The 19,941-nt window shown below is 42.5% G+C and overlaps 1 pseudogene across 1 annotated transcript; it reads left to right on the forward strand.

Annotated features, from left to right (window-relative positions):
- Window positions 1–948: 948 nt before the first annotated feature.
- LOC309803163 (large ribosomal subunit protein uL23-like) lies at window positions 949–1,558 on the forward strand (annotated as a pseudogene). The gene has a single exon. The product of its transcript is annotated as a large ribosomal subunit protein uL23-like (transcript).
- The last annotated feature ends 18,383 nt before the right edge of the window (window positions 1,559–19,941 follow it).

A 19,941-nucleotide genomic window follows, 5' to 3' on the forward strand; every position in this document is an offset into this window, starting at 1 on the left:
TCTTAATTCTCTCACCAACGTCTAGTTTGACAGTAATTTTCAACTGGTCTCTATCTAATATTTCCAAAGCATTCAACTGACATTTCATAGAAACAACTCTCTCTTTTTCATGCTTATGTGTCATCAGTTTATGTAATTTTAATTAAATTAATTATACTCTGGCAAACAGCTGTCATAAGCAATTTTGGGATCAAACACAACAGATTCTTATTAGGCATCTAACAAAACTGGTAGGAAGAAGTATGTAGATATTCCAGAGATGGACTCACTAATCCAAAGCATTTAGCAGGCATGGACATTAGTCAATATGTTTACATGGAGGGAATGGAAAGTGTTGATTCCAGAGAGTTCATTAAAACAAAACCGGTTAATGCTCATATACTAGTATAACCAACTCTGGGCGCATATATCTTAACATTCTTCTTCCATTATGTATCCACTTTATAAATGTTTATTGATATTCAGGACAGTGCCAGGCACTATTCTAGGCCCTAAAGAAGCACAGCTCACTGAAAAGGAAGAAACTGGTATGTAAACAGGATGAAGAGGCAGGATGGAGAAGGAGGGATGTTAAGGAGTAAATCCCTTTACCTTCTCTCTACTCCATCCCCTCAAAATCACTGTCCCTCCATTCCCACTTAGCTGAAAAATGGCTTTAAATATCTTAGGATTGGCATGGCTATCACAGAAATCCCCATGGTAATACCACCTACTACATTAACAGTATATATATATATATATACCTTATATACTTTCCGGGGCTAATGAGATGATGCAATTGGTCCATTCAGAGAAAGCTGTGGCAATGGGAATTGGTATAATTCTCTTAAAAAGCAATTTGACAGTACTTCCAAAGAGCCTTAATAGAGATGTGACTCTCTTTTGACTCATCAGTACCACTCCTAGAAACTTTTCCTTAAGAAAAAGTCCTCCCTCCTTTTCACAAAGATGACACCGAAGGCAAAGAAGGAAGCCCCTGCCCCTCCCAAAGCCGAAGCCAAAGCAAAGGCTTTGAAGACCAAGAAAGCAGAGTTGAAATGTGTCCACGGCCAGAAAAAAAAAAAAAAAAGATTTGGCTGTCACCCACCTTGCCACAGCCCAAAGCACTGAGGCTCAGGAGGCAGCCCAAATGCCCTGCAAAGAGCACCCCTAGGATAAACAAGCTTGACCGCTAGGCCATCATCAAGTTCCCCCTCACCACCAAGTCAGCCATGAAGAAGACAGAAGACAGCACACTTGTGTTCCTTGTGGATGGCAAGGCCAATAAGTATCAAATTAAACAGGCTATGAAGAAGCTCTATGACATTGACGTGGCCAAGGTCAACAACTTGACCAGGCTTGATGGAAAAAAGAAGGCATATGTTTGCCTGGCTCCTGACTATGATGCTTTTGTTGCCAACAAAATTGGGATCACCTAAACTGAGTCCAGCTGGCTAATTCTAAATACAAAAGTTTTCACTAAAAAAAAAAAAAAAGAAGAAGAAGAAGAGAGAAAGAAAGAGAGAAAGAGAGAAATAAAGAAGAAAGAAAGAAAGAAAGTTCTACCCAAAAGAGAATGGCCACATGCCTAATATTTACTACAACCTTATTTGTGATAGTGAAAGTTTGAAACATATGAATAAGTAACTTATGGCATGCAACATTGTATAACTTACCACTGAGTATGTAACAGAAAACATTTCATTACATATTAAATGAAAAAAGATATAATTTGCTCAACTATACTGAGAACCACTGAATTATATACTTTTAAAGGGTGAACTTAGGGGAATTCCCTGGTGGTCCAGTGGTTAGGACTCTGCGCTTTCACTGCCTAGGGCCTGAGTTCAATCCCTGGTCAGATCCCTGTGTGGCCAAAAAAATATTAAAAAATAAAAGGGTGAACTTTGTGAATCATATCAATTTCTTTTAAAAAGATAAAATTCTCCATTTTTACTTTTGTGTCAGCCAAGATCAGCAGAAAACAGATGGCCTGCTCAGTGTGTGTAACTGAAGAAAGTTAATGAAGGGACAGTGTATAAAGATGCTGGCAGGGTTGAGGGAAACCAACAAGGGATAATGAAATACCCCAGGGCTAATGCTGAGAAGCCATTATCAACCATAGGCCTGAAGGGGCAAAGAGATGGAACCAGTGCTCAGTTAGAGCAACAGCTGAAGGAGAGGGAGGGCCAAAAGGAACTTTGAGGAATACAGCGCTCTCGCGCTCTCTCTCTCTCTCTCTCTCTCTCTCTCTTCCTGTGGTACCTCCCACTGGCTGAACCCAAGAGGAAGCCTAAGGGCAAGTGACCTCAGATGACACTGCCCTTCAAGGTCAGCCTCTAGAGAAGGATGGAGAGGAGTGGATCTGGAAGCAGATTATCTAGCAGGTATGTGATCATATAGCAATGTGAGAACCATCTAAACATATGGCCGAGGAACCTGGCCTTAAGGGAACCCGGAAAATCAGTGTTTGTAGGGATAAAAAGTGGAGGTAGTTAGAGAACGGGTAGGATGGGTAGAGGGGGCAGGAAAGATTTAACTCAGGCTGAGACAAGGATGAGAGCCAGACTCAGGAATGATTTATTGTTTGGTCAAATACTGAGCTAGAGTCTGAGCTCTGGAAGAGATTAATAGGAGATACAGAGCTAAATCAGAGTGTAGCATTAGAAATTCTTCCCCTATTGGCTATTACCCTGTATGTCTCCTTCCCAGCTAAACTTCATGCCTTCAACAAGCAATTGTTTAGTACCTATTATGTGCCAGGAACTGTTAGGCCTTGGGGATTGAGGAAGGAACAAAATTAACTTAGTTTACATCCTGGTGGGGGGAAAGAGACAACAGATAAGTAAATATAAGTCAAGGGTGTTAGGTGCTATAAAGAAAAGCACAGGAGAAAATGGAAATAAAATTCTGCCCATTCTACCTCTTAAAAAAAAGCCCATACATGCCTACAAACAGCAGAGCTCCTGAGTAAATCAGGACTTTGATATCTCTCACCTGGCCTAAGATCAGACTATCCTAACTGATCTTCCTGCCTGCAGCACACTCCAACCAGTCCTCCACTCTGCTGTGAGGATCTTTCTGAAACAAATCTTGTCGGTACCCTGCTTTAAAAAGTACACTTCAGGGGTCTCCCTGGTGGCGCAGTGGTTGAGAGTCCGCCTGCCGATGCAGGGGATACGGGTTCGTGCCCCGGTCTGGGAGGATCCCATATGCCGCGGAGCGGCTGGGCCCGTGAGCCATGGCCGCTGGGCCTGCGCGTCCGGAGCCTGTGCTCCGCAACGGGAGAGGCCACAACAGTGAGAGGCCCGCATACCGCAAAAAGAAAAAAAAAAAAAAAAAAAAAAAAAAAAAGTACACTTCAGGAACTTCCCTAGTTGTCCAGTGGTTAAGAATCGCCTTCCAAGGTAGGGGACACAGGTTCGATCCCTGGTCGGGGAACTAAGAACCCACATGCTTGCGGGGCAACTAAGCCCAAGCCCACGCACCTCAGCTGTAGAGCCCATGCACTCTGGAGCCTGTGTACCACAACTAGAGAGAAGCCCGAGCTCCACAACTAGAGAGAGAAGCCTGCACTCTGCAACTAAGACCTGACACAGCCAAAAATAAAATAAATTAATTAAATTAAATTAAAATAAAGCATGTTAATGGTAAAAAATTGGTGCTTCCCTGGTGGCGCAGTGGTTGAGAGTCCGCCTGCCGATACAGGGGACACGGGTTCGTGCCCCGGTCCAGGAAGATCCCAAATGCCCTGGAGCGGCTAGGCCCCTGAGCCATGGCCACTGAGCCTGCACATCCGGAGCCTGTGCTCCGCAACGGGAGAGGCCACAACAGTGAGAGGCCCGTGTACCACAAAAAAAAAAAAAAAAAAAAAAAATTGTTTATACTGAGCTTGCACTCTAGATCCCGCTAGCCACAACTACTGAGCCTGTGTGCCACAACTACTGAAGCCCGTGCGCCTAGAGCCCATGCTCCGCAACAAGAGAAGCCACCACAGTGAGAAGCCCATGCACCACAACGAAGAGTAGCCCCTGCTCCCTGCAACTAGAGAAAGCCAGCACACAGCAACAAAGACCCAATGCAGCCAAAAATAAATAAATAAATTTATTTTTAAAAAGATTGTTTAAATAATAAATAAAAAGTACCCTCCAATGCTCTTATTTGCTTACCATGTGGAATAAGGCCTAACCTCCTTATCATGGACCTTATCTTCTGGATCCATTACTTGTATGTACCTCTTTCATTCTCCTTTTCTATCAACCCTAATTGTCTGTAGTCTATTGAATGCTGCACTGTCTCTCATTTCTGTACCATTGTCCATACTGCTCTTTCCGTTTGGAACGTTCTCCAGAACCTTCCCACCTCCTCCCAAGGTTGGCAATCTTCTTATTCTTTTAAGCCCATTAACTGCCACCTTTTTGGTCAAGACTCCCTGACCTTCCCTGACCTTCCCTGGTGTGAGGGAGTATCTTCCAGTTCCCACCTTTGTGTTATCAGTACATCTTACTGTATAGGTACCTTTAAATGTACTTATCATACCATATAATTCTATTTCTTGGAGCTCAGGTGTACATGATGGGGTTAAATATGTTCCATGGGTCAGGGACCCTATATTCTTTTGTTCATGTGTGACCATCTTTTGTTACTTATTCAACCTAAAAACTAGAATTGATAACTTACATATATCCCCCCATCCAGTGCTTAATCTTTTTTTCTTTCTGTTTTATTGAGATATAACTGATATAAAGCACTGTGTAAGTTTAGGCATACAGCATAATGATTTGAATTTCATACATTATGAAGTAATTACCACAATAAGATTAGTGAACATCTATCATCTCTTATACATTGTATAGATGTATAGATACATTATAAAAGAAAAAGAAAAAAATTGTTTTCCTTGTGATGAAAATTCTTCGGATTACTCTCTTAACAACTTTCATATATAACATACAGCAGTGTTCATTATATTACTCATGTTGTACATTACATCCCTAGTACTTATAACTGGAAGTTTGTACCTTTTGACCACCTTCGTCGAATTCCCCTTCCCCTCCCCCTCCCCCTCCCCATACCTTTGCCTCTGGCAACCATAAATCTGATCTCTTTTTCTTAGAGTTTTTTGCTTGTTTCTTTGGGGGTTTTTTGAAGTATAACTGACCTACAGCACTGTGTTAGTTCCTGGTGTTCAACACAGTGATTTGATATTTTTATACATTACAGAATGATCACCACCCCATTGCTTAATCTTGTGTTTATCATTTTCTTGCTCTTAAAAATATTTTTATGTAAAAAATAAACATTTTAGGGCTTCCCTGGTGGCACAGTGGTTAAGGATCCGCCTGCCAATGCAGTGGACAAGGGTTCGAGCCCTGGTCCGGGAAGATCGCACATGCCGTGGAGCAACTAAGCCCACAACTACTGAGCCTGCGCTATAGAGCCTGCGAGCCACAACTACTGAGCCCGCGTGCCACAACTACTGAAGCCCACGCACCTAGAGCCTGTGTTCTGCAACAAGAGAAGCCACCACAATGAGAAGCCTGCACACTGCAACGAAGAGTAGCCCCAACTCGCCACAACCAGAGAAAGCCCGCACACAGCAACGAAGACCCAAATGCAGCCAAAAAAAAAAAATTTTTATTAAAAATAGTAATTTTTTTTTTTTGCTGCACCATGAGGCTTGCAGGACCTTAGTTCCCCAACCAGGGATCGGAGCCACGCCCTCAGCAGTGACAGCTGCGGAGTCTTAACCACTGGACCACCAGGGAATTCCAAAAAAATTATTATTATTATTTTTTTTTTTTTTGCGGTACACGTGCCTCTCACCGCTGTGGCCTCTCCTGTTGTGGAGCACAGGCTCTGGACGCACAGGCCCAGTGGCCACGGCTCACGGGCCCAGCCACTCCGCGGCACGCGGGATCCTCCCGGACCGGGGCACGAACCTGCGTCCCCTGCATCAGCAGGCAGACTCCCAACCACTGCGCCACCAGGGAAGCCCCCCCAAAAAAATTATTTTTAAAAATTGTCCTAGCTTTATAAAAATGTAAAGTTAAAAAGTCTTGCTTCTTTAGGGAACCCTCCTACACTGTTGGTGGGAATGTAAATTGGTACAGCCACCATGGAGAACAGTATGTAGGTTCCTTAAAAAACTAAAAATAGAGCTACCGTATGATCCAGCAATCCCACTCCTGGGCATATATCTGGAGAAAACCATAATTCGAAAAGATACATTACCCTAATATTCATTTCAGTGCTATTTACAATAGCCAGGACATGGAAGCAACCTAAATGTCCATCGACAGAGGAATGGATGAGGAAGAAGTGGTACATATAAACAATGGAATATTACTCAGTTATTAAAAAGAATGAAATAATGCCATTTGCAGCAACGTGGATGGACCTAGAGATTGTCATACTGAGTGACGTAAGTCAGACAAAGACAAATATTATATGATATCGCTTGTGTGTGGATTCTAAAAAAATGGTACAAATGAACCTATTTACAAAAGAGAAATAGAGTCATAGATGTAGAAAACAAACTTATGGTTACCAAGGGGTAAAGGGGGGGAGGCGGGAGGGATAAAATGGGAGATTGGGATTGACATATATACAACACTATATATAAAATATATAACTAATAAGAACCTACTGTATAGCACAGGGAACTCAATACTCTATAATGACCTACATGGGAATAGAATCTAAAAAAGAGTGGAGGGACTTCCCTGGTGGCGCAGTGGTTAAGAATCCACTTGCCAATGTGGGGGACACGGGATGGATCCCTGGTCAGGGAAGATCCCACGTGCTGCGGAGCAACTAAGCCCATGTGCCACAACTACTGAGCCTGCGCTCTAGAGCCCATGAACCACAACTACTGAGCCCACTTGCTGCAACTGCTGAAGCCTGTGTGCCTAGAGCCCGTGCTCTGCAACAAGAGAAGCCACCACAATGAGAAGCCTGCGCACCGCAACAAAGAGTAGTCCCTGCTCACTGCAACTAGAGAAAGCCTGCGTGCAGCAACGAAGATCCAACACAGCCAAAGATAAATAAATTTTTTAAAATTTTGTATATGTCTATGTATTTACATACATACATAAGTATATATTTGTGTGTGTGAACATGCATATTTCCAAAACATATATTATTAATTTTAGTTGTTTTGTTTATTAAAGTAGTATCATTCCCTACATAATAACCTGGGAACTTTTTTTTTTAATTTAACTACAGTTGATTTATAATATTGAGTTAGTTTCAGGTGTATAGCTTCAGATTCTTTTGCATTATAGGTTATTACAAGATATTGAATATAGTTCCCTGTGCTACACAGTTAATCCTTGCTCTTTATATGTTGATATTTTATACATAGTGGTATGTCCTGGGACTTCTTTTTCACTTTTCATGTTTTATTGCTAAGATCCATCTCAGGTTTGTTGCCTGAAGCTGAGTTTATTTACGGTTGCTGCTGTCGACTATTTCAATGTGTAAATATGCTAATATTACTTTGTTGCTGGCAGCAAAGGCTCTTGGTGACCTGTGTTCTTCCCTTTGGCCCACAACTGGTTTTAGCCAAATATGTGGTAGCCAGTTTTGTGGGGCCTTCCATTTACTGACAATGCCCACCGCAAGTGCTAGGCCGTGGGCCTCTCCAATTTCTGCTTTAAGGCCTTCTCAAAAGCCACAGGAGCCTTCTCAGCCCTCTCCCAAACACAGACTGAAAGTAAAGAGCATTAACCCTCAACCAATGGGGGGTGTGAGCCAAGGGATAAATGCCCCAAGCTCCCTTTCTTCAGATGGACAATTCTGGGAGGCATTTTTTTTTATATGGGATTTTTAAAAATATTTATTTATTTATTTGTTTATTTATTTATTTATTTATTTGACTGTGCTGGGTCTTAGTTGCAGCACGCGGGATCTTTGTTGCTGTGTGTGGGATCTTAGTTGCAGCATGCGGGCTCTTAGTTGTTGCATGAGGGCTTTTAGTTGTGACACGTAGGATCTTCAGTTGTGGCACATGGGATCTTTAGCTGTGGCATGTGAATTCTTAGTTGCGGCATGTGAACTCTTAGTTGCAGCATGTGGGATCTAGTTCCCTGACCAGGGATCGAACCCGGGTCCCCTGCATTAGGAGCACAGAGTCTTAGCCACTGGACCACCAGGGAAGTCCCTGGGAGGCATTTTGTATATTTCTCAGAGGTCTCCATGGAATCACACTCCTTATGTTGGTGTTTCCTGCTACTTTGCCTCAATCTCACCCTCTTATTCACCCCTGCTGCCTGAGATCACTTCCCAAATGAACAACTTGCACCCAAGCCCTCGTCCCAGTCTCCGCTTTTGGGGACTTCAAACTAATACAACCAGTTTCCTGATAATGAGCATTTGGATTGTTGCAGGTTTTTGCTATTGCAAAAGTGCTACTAAGAATATTCGTATAAAACCCACTGGTGCACAAGTGCAAGAATTTCTCTTGCATATTTATACAGGAGTAGACTTGTTGGGTCAAAGACTAAGTGAACTTTCAGCTTTACAAGATAATTCCAAACTGCTAACCAAAGTGATTTTTACCAATTTACGGTTTCAACAACATTGTATACAAGATCTTATTGATCCAAATCCTCTTCAACACTTGGTTTTGTCAGATTTCTTAATTTTCACCTCTCAAATAGATATCGAAGAGAATCTCATTGTGGTCTCAATTTGTACTTCTTGGTGATTAATGAGGTTGAACATGTATTCATATATTTATTGACCATAAATATTTCATCTTTTGGGAAATGTCTCTTTAAAGCTTTTGCCCATTTTTCCATTGCTTGACTGTCTTTCCCTCATTAATTTTATGAATTCTTTTACAGTTATGGTTATTCTCCTTTGAAACTCAGAAGCTCAAAATCAAATTAACTATAATCTTCACTGAATATTACCTTTTTCCTGGTTACAAAATTAATGCATGCTTGTTGTAAAAGAAACATGGAAAGAGTACAGACATGTTTAACTCAGAAAGTCTTCCTTGCTGTCAGCTCCAGCCCACCTCCAAGTAGGAATAATTCCCATGAATTGTTTGCCATCCCATATTTTGAGGATTTTGTTGTCACATCTCTCTTCCGGATTAGACTGGTAATTTCCCAAGGGTAAGGACTGTGTTGTATTCATCTTTGTATCCTCAGGTCCAGGCACAGTGCCTGGTTTAGACCTGGAGCGCAATACATTATTGTTGAATGAATTGCTGAAAGCTGGGTTAGAACAGAAATTTTGAAGTTACAAGAAGACTTCAGTTTGGAACAGAGGATTCAAGTAAAAGTGGGAGATAGCACTGGTAAAATGTGTTAGGGCTTGATTACCAAAAGTCTTGGCCGTTAGGCCAAAGTGTTTGATTTTTATCTTGGAGGCAGTCAGCCAGGGAGGCATTCAAGACTTTTCAGGTGGAGGGAGGTTATTTGTTCTTATGTTTTTACCAGCAACAGAATTAGAACAAAACATTGACAATCCAGTCATCTAATGGCAATGTACAGGATGTAAAGCGGAGGAGCTTGGGGAAAATGAAACTGAAGACAGAAAAATGAATGAATCAAGAAGTTATTAACTTCTGGGGGGACATAGGCACCCATGAAAAACATGAGAACTATGTTTCTGTCAGAAAAATAGGCATAAACCCAAGCCCATGCACTTTTTAAGAGCCCTTTGCTCTTGGGTTGGTTATTCTAAGAGTCAGAGAATAAGAACCTGAACTATGGGGCCAGGATGTGTTCATTCATTCAGACATGTTTATCCATCTCCTGCTACATGCAAGGCACTGGGCTGAGTGCTGAGAACAGTCTGAGGTGTGGGGTATGGTATGGCATGGTGGCCAAGAGCATAGACTGAGCCCAACGGTCTGACTGCAAACCTCTGCCAGAGGTTTGGGACCTTGGCTAATTTACTGAAGTCATCCACACCCCACAGTTGTTTTACAGAGACAGTACTATCACCACCCTCGTGATTAAGGGGATCTTACATCTGTATAAAGCACTTAGAGTTCACAACATGCAGGGAGCCCTCAGCAGAGTTGTAAGGCAGAAACCAGAGTGGAGAGCAAGAGGAGGAAGCAGAGGGCATGGGCTTGATTTCAAGAACTTTTGTTAAAATAGAGGAGAGAGAAGACTAGAAGGGGAAGTGAGGGCAAGGAAGGTTTTTTTGTTTGTTTGTGTTGTTTTTTAAGATGAAAGATATCCTAAATGCTCACAGGGAGGATGTAGTAGAGTGGGAGAGGCTAAAGACACATCACTGATGATCTGTTCCTTCCCGCTAAGGGTACCCAGATGGCAGGAGGGGAGGGCTTTCTGGCAAAGGTGAAAGGCCCGGCTTTAGCTAGGAAGCCACTTCCGCTGGCGAGGTGGAGGAGTGGCGCTGAGCGTTGCCTGGCTGCAGGTGCCGGCTTGGAAGTAACCACCGGCAAGCAAGAAGGAATGTCACCAGTGGGGGAGGGGCGAGGAGCGGCGGCTGGTGGGAGGTCTGAGGAGAGAGAAGAAAAAATTGTGCTATACCATTTAAAAATGGGATGGTCAGAAACTACTAGAGGAAGCAGACTAGACTGCCAGGAGCTGGTAAATTTGTAAGGGTACTGATCTGCCTGGTTGGGTAACTTCCGGTGGTCCTGGGAACTCCAGGAGGAGGGAAGCATCCAAAGAAGGGGTGGTGAGTGCCAAATGTCATGGTGGTGAAGTTGGGGAGAATGGGGACGGATAGGGGACCGCTGGATTTGCCAGCTGACTGGTCATTACTGAAGTAGGGTCTGGAGGGTCACTGTAGTGTCAAAGCAGATGACACATAGCAGAGAAGAAAGGATAGAAAGAACGGCAGGGCAGTAAAGCACATGCACTCCAAGAATACCGACTGTGAAATGAAAGGGCAAAGTAAGACATTAACCAAAGAAAGTAACTAAGTCAGTGAGGTGTATTTTTCTTTCTAAAGGTCGGGAAAGCTTTGTATACATAATTATTTTATGTATGTATGTATGTATGTATGTATGTATGTATTCACCACGCCACCCAGCTTGCAGGAATCTTAGTTCCCCAACCAGGGACTGAACCCGGGCCCCCTGCAGTGGAAGCGTGGAGTCCTAGCCACTGGACTGCAGGGGAATTCCCTAATTATTATTATTTTTTAATAAGGCAAAGGCAGCAATTGTACTAGGGCTCCTCAAAGTCAGCAGGGGTATGATACAAGCAAAACATGGTAATAAACAGCTCCTCTGAGCCAGATGTTTTCCATAAGACGACGTTATCACCAATTTATAGAGGAAGAAACTGAGGCTTAGAAAGTGAAGTCACTTGACCCAAATCACACTGCTAGTATGGGGCAGAGTCAGGATGTGAACCCAGGTGTTATGGCTCTAAAGCACCAATGCTTGTCTACTCGTATACCACAGATAAGCAGAAAAGCTGGCACTACTCAGGAGGAGGGACTGAGGGAAGGAAGAAAGAGTTGGGAGAGATGTGTGTACTAATGATTTGTGTTTATTTAGAATTACTCTCCTTCCCACTCACATATGTAAATGTATGGACTGTTGAAGTTGGCATTATTGAGAAAACCTTGCTTTACGTAGGAGAAAATTCAAGCCAGAGAACTGAGGTGACCTTTCTGTAGTAAGAGGATTTGTTGACATGGTCCAAAAAGTTACAGCTGAAGACTCAGGACAATTGCGTGGTCAGTTGATTCACCCAACCCTCTACCCAAATGGTTGCTTCATTGGAGCATCAATCTCCTAGTTCAAGGGAATGGAGGTGAAAACAGTTTGCACATATTGACAAATTGTTTATTACAATTATCAACCTGAGACCTTTTGTGGTATATTCTCATCTATGAATGTTTTCTGATAGGTGACTTCAAAATATCTGCCTAAGGAACAGATCTCATTTCTTTTTGCTAAACTCCCACGTGCAATGAACACAGAGTAAACCAAAACCAAACCATAGTCCAAAGGGAACTGTGTAGTGTTATGGTTGGGTCACAGGCTCTGGCCAGGGATAGAAACAGAGCTTTGGTGAGCAAACTGGGAAACTAGGACCTAAGGTCAGGACACAGGGGGCAGACCCTGTTGCCCCACCAAAGTCCCAGCCCCAGAGGTCACAACAAAGGCAGGGGAGAAAATGCCAGGGTTCATGGGCATTTAGTAGACCAGGAAAGGACTGAAAAAGCAGATCTGAGCAGAAAAGAGGTAGCCACCTGACCCAGCTTGCAAATTAACCTCTACATGCCCACAAATGCAATTTTAAATTATCTAATAGCCATATTAAAAAGAGTGAAAAGAAATAGGTGAAATTAAATTTAATGTATTTTATTTAACTCAATATATCAAAAGTATTATCATTATAACTTCTAACCAACATTGCCAATAGTTTACATTTCTTTTTTCATCCTACGTCTTCCAGATCTAGGATGTATTTTATACTTGCAGCACACAACTCAGTTCAGACTGGCCCCATTTCAAGTGCTCAGTGAACCATGTGTCAAGCAGCCCAAGCTTAAAGAAAATTGAATTATTTTGTCTAAATATTTTTCTCTTCTTTCTTTTTTTCTTTCTTTTTTTCAAAACATGTTGAATTGGGTAGGACTGAATTATGAAGAAGTGGATGAAAACTCTCATATTCTAAGAGTCTCCAGTTTGAAATTTTAAATGTTTCAGGTACAGCTCTCCCAGTCGATTTTCTTTCTATCCCTGAGAAATGGCTTTTTTTGTTTGTTTGTTTTTAGCTCCATGGTGCACAGAATTGCTTGGGAAGCTAAAAAGGCAGGGAATGTGATGCAGGTGCCTGCTACCAAATGTTCATTCCTTCTGTTCACTTGTTCGTTTATTTTTTTCCTCTTAACAACAGTTACTAAACACCAACCATGGGTCAGTTGCACCTAGGGCTAGTTTTACAGGCATATTCCCTGGCTTGTGAAACCTACAATTTAGCAGAAAAGCCAGGCAAATAAGTGAAATAAAATGTAGTAAGTGTTGTGATAGGGGAGATATGAGGGGCTGAGTGGCTACTTAGGAGAATAATTTAACCCATCTTGAAGAGATAAGAGAAGGCCTTTGGAGTGGAGGAGGGAATGAAGATTGCCTAAAGAGTGGCTAAGAAAAGGGAGAAGGGAGGGCTAGAAAATGCTCCAGGCAGAAAGAGCAGAGGTAGGGAAGGCCCAGAAGCTTTTTGTGGAACTGAAAGAAGCTTGGTGCGACTGGGGCCCCCAGGGTGAGAGGTAAGGCTGGTATCATGCATTTTTCTCTGGTTAGCCTATTTAACAGTGGGAGCTGGAAGGCAGGATGTTGACAAATCTGGAATAGGCAGGCCCAGCACAGGAAGTACTCCACCCCAAAAGTATTCCTTCACCAGTTCAGTTCAACTTTACTAGTTACAGACTCAAGTGGGTTAACTAGCTCTTCTTGATAAAAGCAAGAATTACTCCTAGAGTGATTATTCTCTTTTCAGATTATGTCAGGCCTTGATACTGTATTTCTGATTCAGAAAATTGAACATGATTGAAGTTCCATGTACCAAAGGACAAATAAAAGTACGTATAAAATTCAGGAGTGGAACTAATGAAGCAGTGTTAATCCTGCCCAGGGGAGGTCTGAGCAGGCTTCACACAGCAGATGACACTTAAACAGGGTCTGGAAGAAGTAGGAGTTTCTCAGGCCTCCATGTGGAAGGACATTCTGATAATGATAATAGCCATTATTTACTAACTATCAGGTACCGTTCTAGTGGTTTACATTCTTAGCTAACTTTATCTTCATAAAAACTTTAGATACCACAATCCTTGCTTACAGATAAAGAAATTGAGGTACAAAGAAGTAAAATAACTTGTCTAGAGTCACACAGTTTGTAGAGGGTAAAGCACCTTGAAGACAGGCTCAGAATAGCCTTTAGGTTAATGTTTTTTATTATTTCAGTGCATGTATAAATGATTGCTAATGATCATATCTTTGAATGTATTACATTAAGAGAACATTATATTCAAATCCAGATTTACACAAACCACATTTCGAGTGGTGATTCATTGCCTCAACAGATTCCCACAGGATCCCTAAGCTATCAAGAAGAGCCAACCCCTGTCATTAGCTGTAAGATGCAAAAGCTCAAAAGGCAACTCATCAGTGACAGAGGAGGTATAAGCCCCAGTTAAGGGGAGAGGCTACAGTTGCCCCCACTCTTGGCCCTTCACCCACAGGACCTCCACATTCACAACACGGCTCTCTCCTCTCTAAAAACCAAAAAACAAACAGGAAGGCCCCTTTCTCCTTTTAGTCAAAGTAGAATGGCCAAACAGGAAACTGGTGCCCTCCACACCTGCCCCCCCGACCCCTTGTACACACATACCAACCCGGAAAGCCAGCGCTTCATTCTCCCAGCTGCCCTTGCAGCTGTCCAGGACTTCTTAAAAAGAGCACTCCAAAAATCTTCCAGGGAAACTTGAGTGACTCTAGTAATCTCTCTGCACAGAAGGCACCTTTGATTTGGGGGAATGTTATTTCTTCCTGACGCCCCATGTTATACAGAGCTACTGCATCTTTTATTTATTTATTTATGGCTGTGTTGGGTCTTTGTTGCTACGCACGGGCTTTCTCTAGTTGCAGTGAGTGGGGGCTACTCTTCATTGCAGTGTGCAGGCTTCTCATTGCAGTGGCTTCTCTTGTTGCAGAGCACGGGCTCTAAGTACACGGGCTTCAGTAGTTGTAGCACGCAGGCTCAGTAGCTGTGGCGCACGGGCTTAGTTGCTCCGCGGCATGTGGGATCTTCCCGGACCAGGGCTCGAACCCGTGTCCCCTGCATTGGCAGGCGGATTCTTAACCGCTGCGCCATCAGGGAAGTCCGAAACTACAGCGTCTTTTAAAACCATGGTCTCTGATGACAATAGCCACTGGGTTGGTGGGCAGAAAGTCTCATCTCTTGAGCCCCTGACCTGACCTTGGGGAGGCTGTGTGGATGGGTCCTCGCAGCAAACCCAGATAGATCCTTTTGGGAGGTGGCACCAGGGAAGAGCTAGGCTTCCAGTGTGGTCTATGCACTGGCCTGCCCTGATATGCCTGGGCCACTTCCTTTCCTGTCAGGGTCATAAAGAATCCTTCTCCTTCCACCCACCACTTCCTTCATTGGGAAGGTCAAGGAGAAACTGGTGAGATCATAGTTTTTTTTAATAGGGTTTTCAAAAATAGAGTCAACTTTGCTTCTGCTGTAGACACCCTTGATGTGTATAGAAGTGACTAACCGGGGCTCAGTTATATAATGGCAGGCCTGAGGATTTGGACATCAGTTTGAACCCACTTCCTATTTTTAATAATTATTATCATTCATTGTCCACTTACCATTTGTCATCCATTGTGCTAACAGCTTTACTAACATGTACTATCTTGTTTAACCTTCGAATGATGAAAATGATTTTTATTCCCATTTTACACATCAAAAAACTGAGGATTAAAAAAAAAAAAAAACTGAGGATAAAAAGAGTTAACTGACTGGCCCAAGATCACACAGCTAGTGAGTGGTTGATCTGTAATTCAAAGTCAACTGGGCCTGACACACTCTGTAAGATGCTTCCTTCAGGCAGGCCTATATATTGATATAAAGGAAAATACTAGGCATGCCATTGTGATTGATGGGGTCCAAAAGACTTATGTGTTTGGAAAGACTGGCAGTCCAGTGAGCAGAGAAAATAGCATGTTAGAGTCCCACATTCGGAAAAGTTAATTCCTTAGTCTTTACATCTTTATCTAGTGTGGGATCACCTGTCCTAAATATCTGAATTATTTTCATAAGAGATACTGTTTCACCCCAGCACTTCAGGGAAACCTCCTTAAGCCTTTCCAGATCCACCCAGTTTATATGAATCTCTCCAGGTCCTATTCCTTCCTGACAAATTCTTTTCAGCCCAATTATTTCTTACTCAGCCTATCTTTTCTTCAAAATTGTAAGCTCCAAGGAATGAAGCCTGGTTGTTAGCCATCTCCCCATACCTAACCCCATTTCTAATCTGTGTATATGCTTCCTCTAATACATTGCAAAGCTGGCCCAGTTGTGGCCCAGCTTCCCTCAGGAATCTCCTTTAACTAAGGCATGCCTGAAAGATTCTTTTCTTCTCTAAGTTTCAACAGCATGTATAAACTAGCAGTTATACCTTAACTAGTTTTCTTTCATAAAGATACCTTTTTTTTTTTTTTCTGCTGCAAATGATACTGAAAGCTCTTCAAGGACTAGGGCTATATCTTCTGCTTTTTACTTTGATAAATCCATTTTCAGCCTAGAGCACACACTGTGGGCCACTATCTCTGTGGATCTGAGTGAGGATAATCCTATCCTTAGAATCATTCTTGGGTCGGGGGGTGGGCGGAGGGATAGACTGGAAGTTTGGGATTGACATGTACACACTGTTATATTGAAAATGGATAACCAACAAGGACCTAGTATATAGCACAGGGAACTCTGCTCAATATTATGTAGCAACCTAAATGGGAAAAGAATTTGAAAAAGAATAGATACAGGTATATGTATGACTGAATCACTTTGCTGTACACCTAAACTATCACAACATTGTTAATCAACTATATTTCCAATATAAAATTAACAGTTAAAAAAAAGAATTATTCTTGATCCATCTGTCTCTGGAAGGTCTGGGCCTCATCGGCTTTAAGACCTTCATTCATTCATTTGACAACTTTTTTTATGTGTTTGTTTCATTTAAGTTTTTGGGAGTAAAAAGATAAGTAATAAGGCTCTTGCCCCCAGGAAACTCAGAGTCTGGTGAGAGCGACAGATACACAATACACAATACACAAATGATGGTAAGTATGCAGGTAGGAGACGTGCAGTGAAGGCTTCCCAGAGAAGGTGATGCATGAGCTGAATTTGAAAGATAAGGAAGAATAAAAAGCGCTGGGGTGAGATGGAGGTCTTTTCAGGCAGAGGAAGCAACTTACACAAAAGTGAGAGTATGCAGCGTTCAGGGAACTACACGCTCTTAAATGCGAGAGGAATGAAACCAGTCAGAGAGGTAGGCAGGGGCCAGATCACAAAGTGCCTTTTGTAGCATGCTAAGGAATTTGACCTTATCCCACAAGTCAGGAGGATCTACTGAAAGATTTTACGTAAGGAGGTAACATCATCAAATTAATGGTTTGGATAAATCACTCTGGCTGCAGTATAGAGAGTAGACTGGAGTGAGGCAAGACATGGAGCAAGACTGCAGCTGGAAGACTGATTAGAAGTTCAATGCAATAGCAGGATAAGTGACAGTAGCATGAACCAAACTAGTGACAGTGGGAATAGAGAAAGTGGCCGGATAAGAGAGATATTAAGAAAGTAGAATAATAAGAGTTGGTAACTAATTGGATTTGGGAGTTGAGGGAGAGGGAAGAATCAAGAATCACAATCCAATTTCTTTTTTTTTTTAACGAAAACTGTGATCTTTTTTATTTTTTAAAAAATATTTATTTATTTATGTATTTGGCTGCGCCACGTCTTAGTTGCGGCACCCGGGATCTTCGTTACCGGGTGAGGGATCTTCATTGGCATGCGGGATCTTTTAGTTGTGGCATGTGGGATCTTTAGTTGCGGCATGCAAACTCTTAGTTGAGGCATGTGGGATCTAGTTCCCTGAGCAGGGATCAAACACAGGCCCCCTGCATTGGGAGCATGGAGTCTTGGCCACTGGACCACCAGGGAAGTCCCACTATCCGATTTCTTGTTTCTGTGATTGGGTGGTGCCTCTGTGGATATTTGGAACATAAAAGGAAGAACCTTATCCCACAAGTCAGGAGGATCTACTGAAAGGTTTTTATGGAGAATAGCTGTTTTATGGAGAATAGTGAGGATGGAGACTTTTGGACATAATGAATTTGAGGTGTCTGCTGGACATCCAAGTGGAGCTGTCTAGAGGCAGTTGATATAATGGCCTGACCTCCAGGAGGAGATCAGAGTTGTAGATATTGGAGAGTTGAATGCATAGAGAAGATAGTTGAAGTCATGAGAACGGATAAGATCACTCAGAGGCAGTGTAGGGTGAGAAGATGGTGCGGGATTCCACCATTTAAGGAGTGAGCTATGGGACTTCCCTGGCGGTCCAGTGGTTAAGACTCCATGCTCCCAATGCAGGGGGCATGGATTCGATCCCTGGTCAGGGAACTAAGATCCCGCATACTGCACAGTGCAGCCAAAAAAAAAGAAGTGAGCGAAAGAGTCCATGGTGGAGGCTGAAAATGACAAGCCAGAGAGATAGGAGGCAAGTTGGAAAAGGGGACCTAATGGACCTCAAGGTTTCAATCAATTATTTTATGACTTTTAGCCACAGGATGGGGTCAAGAACAAGCTTTCAGTGAATTGAAGAAAGATGTAAATGATGCTTAAATGGATATGTATATTTGTTGAAATTAATCAAGCTGTATGCATATTATTTATACATTTTATTGTATGTAAATTGTACCTCAATAAAGCACTCAGCATAAACATTTTGAAAGAAAATTTGAATGTGATCAAATATGCTGGGAGAAGAGCATACCGAGGGAAAGAAATTAAGGGAGAGAAAGGATGATTAAGGGGAAAAGGTCCTGAGGAGGTGGAAGAGAGAAGCTTTGAGCAGGTGGAAGGATTAGCTTTAGACAAGGGATTAGCTTTAGAAAGAGGCCTTCCTCTTTCACTGATAGAGGAAGAAATGAGGAAGAAGGAATGTATATGGAAGTGGATAAGTTGGATAGGAAGTAAGGTAGTAAGTTGAGTCTCTCTTTAATACTTTCTTTTCCCATGAAACTGGACTCCAAATGTGGTGGTTTTAGAAATATGCCTACAAATTCTTTGATACTCCTCCCTTCAAAAGGTGAAACTTAATCTCCTCCTTCTGAGTCTGTACCAGACTCATTTCTCATGAATAGACTATGAAAGAAATGATGATATGTCATTTCAGAGATTAGGCTATAAAAAAGACTGCAACTTTTGTCTTAATAGGGTAACCAACAATCCTGATTTACCTGGAACTGAGGGATTTTCTGAGATACAGAAATTTCAGTGCAAAAACCCAGACAGTTATGGGAAAATCAGGATGAGTTGGTTATCCTAGGCTTCATCCTGTTCTTTTCTCTCTTGGATCATTCACTCTGATAGAAGTTAGCTGCCATGTTATAAGCTGCCAAAAGAGAGATGCACATGAAACTGAGGGAGACCTATGAGCAACAGCCAAGTATGAACTGAGGCTTCAGTCCAACAGCCCAGGAGTAACAAAGACCTACCAACAACTACATGAGTGAGCTTGGAAGCAGATCCTCCCTCAGTTAAGCCTTCAGATAAGACTGCAGCCCCTCTGGACAGCTTGACTATAACTTTATGAGAGACCTTGAGCCTTAACCACGAGGGAGCTCCAAATTTCTGACTCACAAAAACTGTGAGATAATGTTTCTTGTTTTAAGTCACTATGTTTTGGTGTAATTTCTTATACAGAAATAGATAACTAATCATCAGATCAACGAAAATGAGGGAAAAGTGGGTGATAGGTTTCCAGGACCTAGCATGGTTGGACGACTTCTCCAGCAGCCCTAGACAACTCCAGACCATGTGTTTGTCTACTTCATATGCCACTGATATTCTGTAATGTCCAACAGTATCTTTTTTTCAACAATTTTTTTTTTTTTTTTTTTGCGGTACACGGGCCTCTCACTGCCGTGGCCTCTCTCGTTGCGGAGCACCCGCTCCAGACGCGCAGGCTCAGTGACCATGGCTCACAGGCCCAGCCCCTCCATGGCATGTGGGATCCTCCCGGACCGGGGCACGAACCCGTGTCCCCTGCATCGGCAGGTGGACTCTCAACCACTGTGCCACCAGGGAAGCCCTCAACAATATCTTTTGATAAAGGAATTTTGCCAAAATCTTATTTAGCTTTCTTACTGAGCTATTAATCATTAACACTATGACTGACTTTAAAAGTTTTTTGGCCGGAATGTGACCTGTCACTGTTTTGGCT

Source organism: Mesoplodon mirus (assembly GCF_964341445.2).
Source record: "Mesoplodon mirus genome assembly, chromosome: 4".
NCBI classification, from domain to species: Eukaryota; Metazoa; Chordata; class Mammalia; order Artiodactyla; family Ziphiidae; genus Mesoplodon; species Mesoplodon mirus.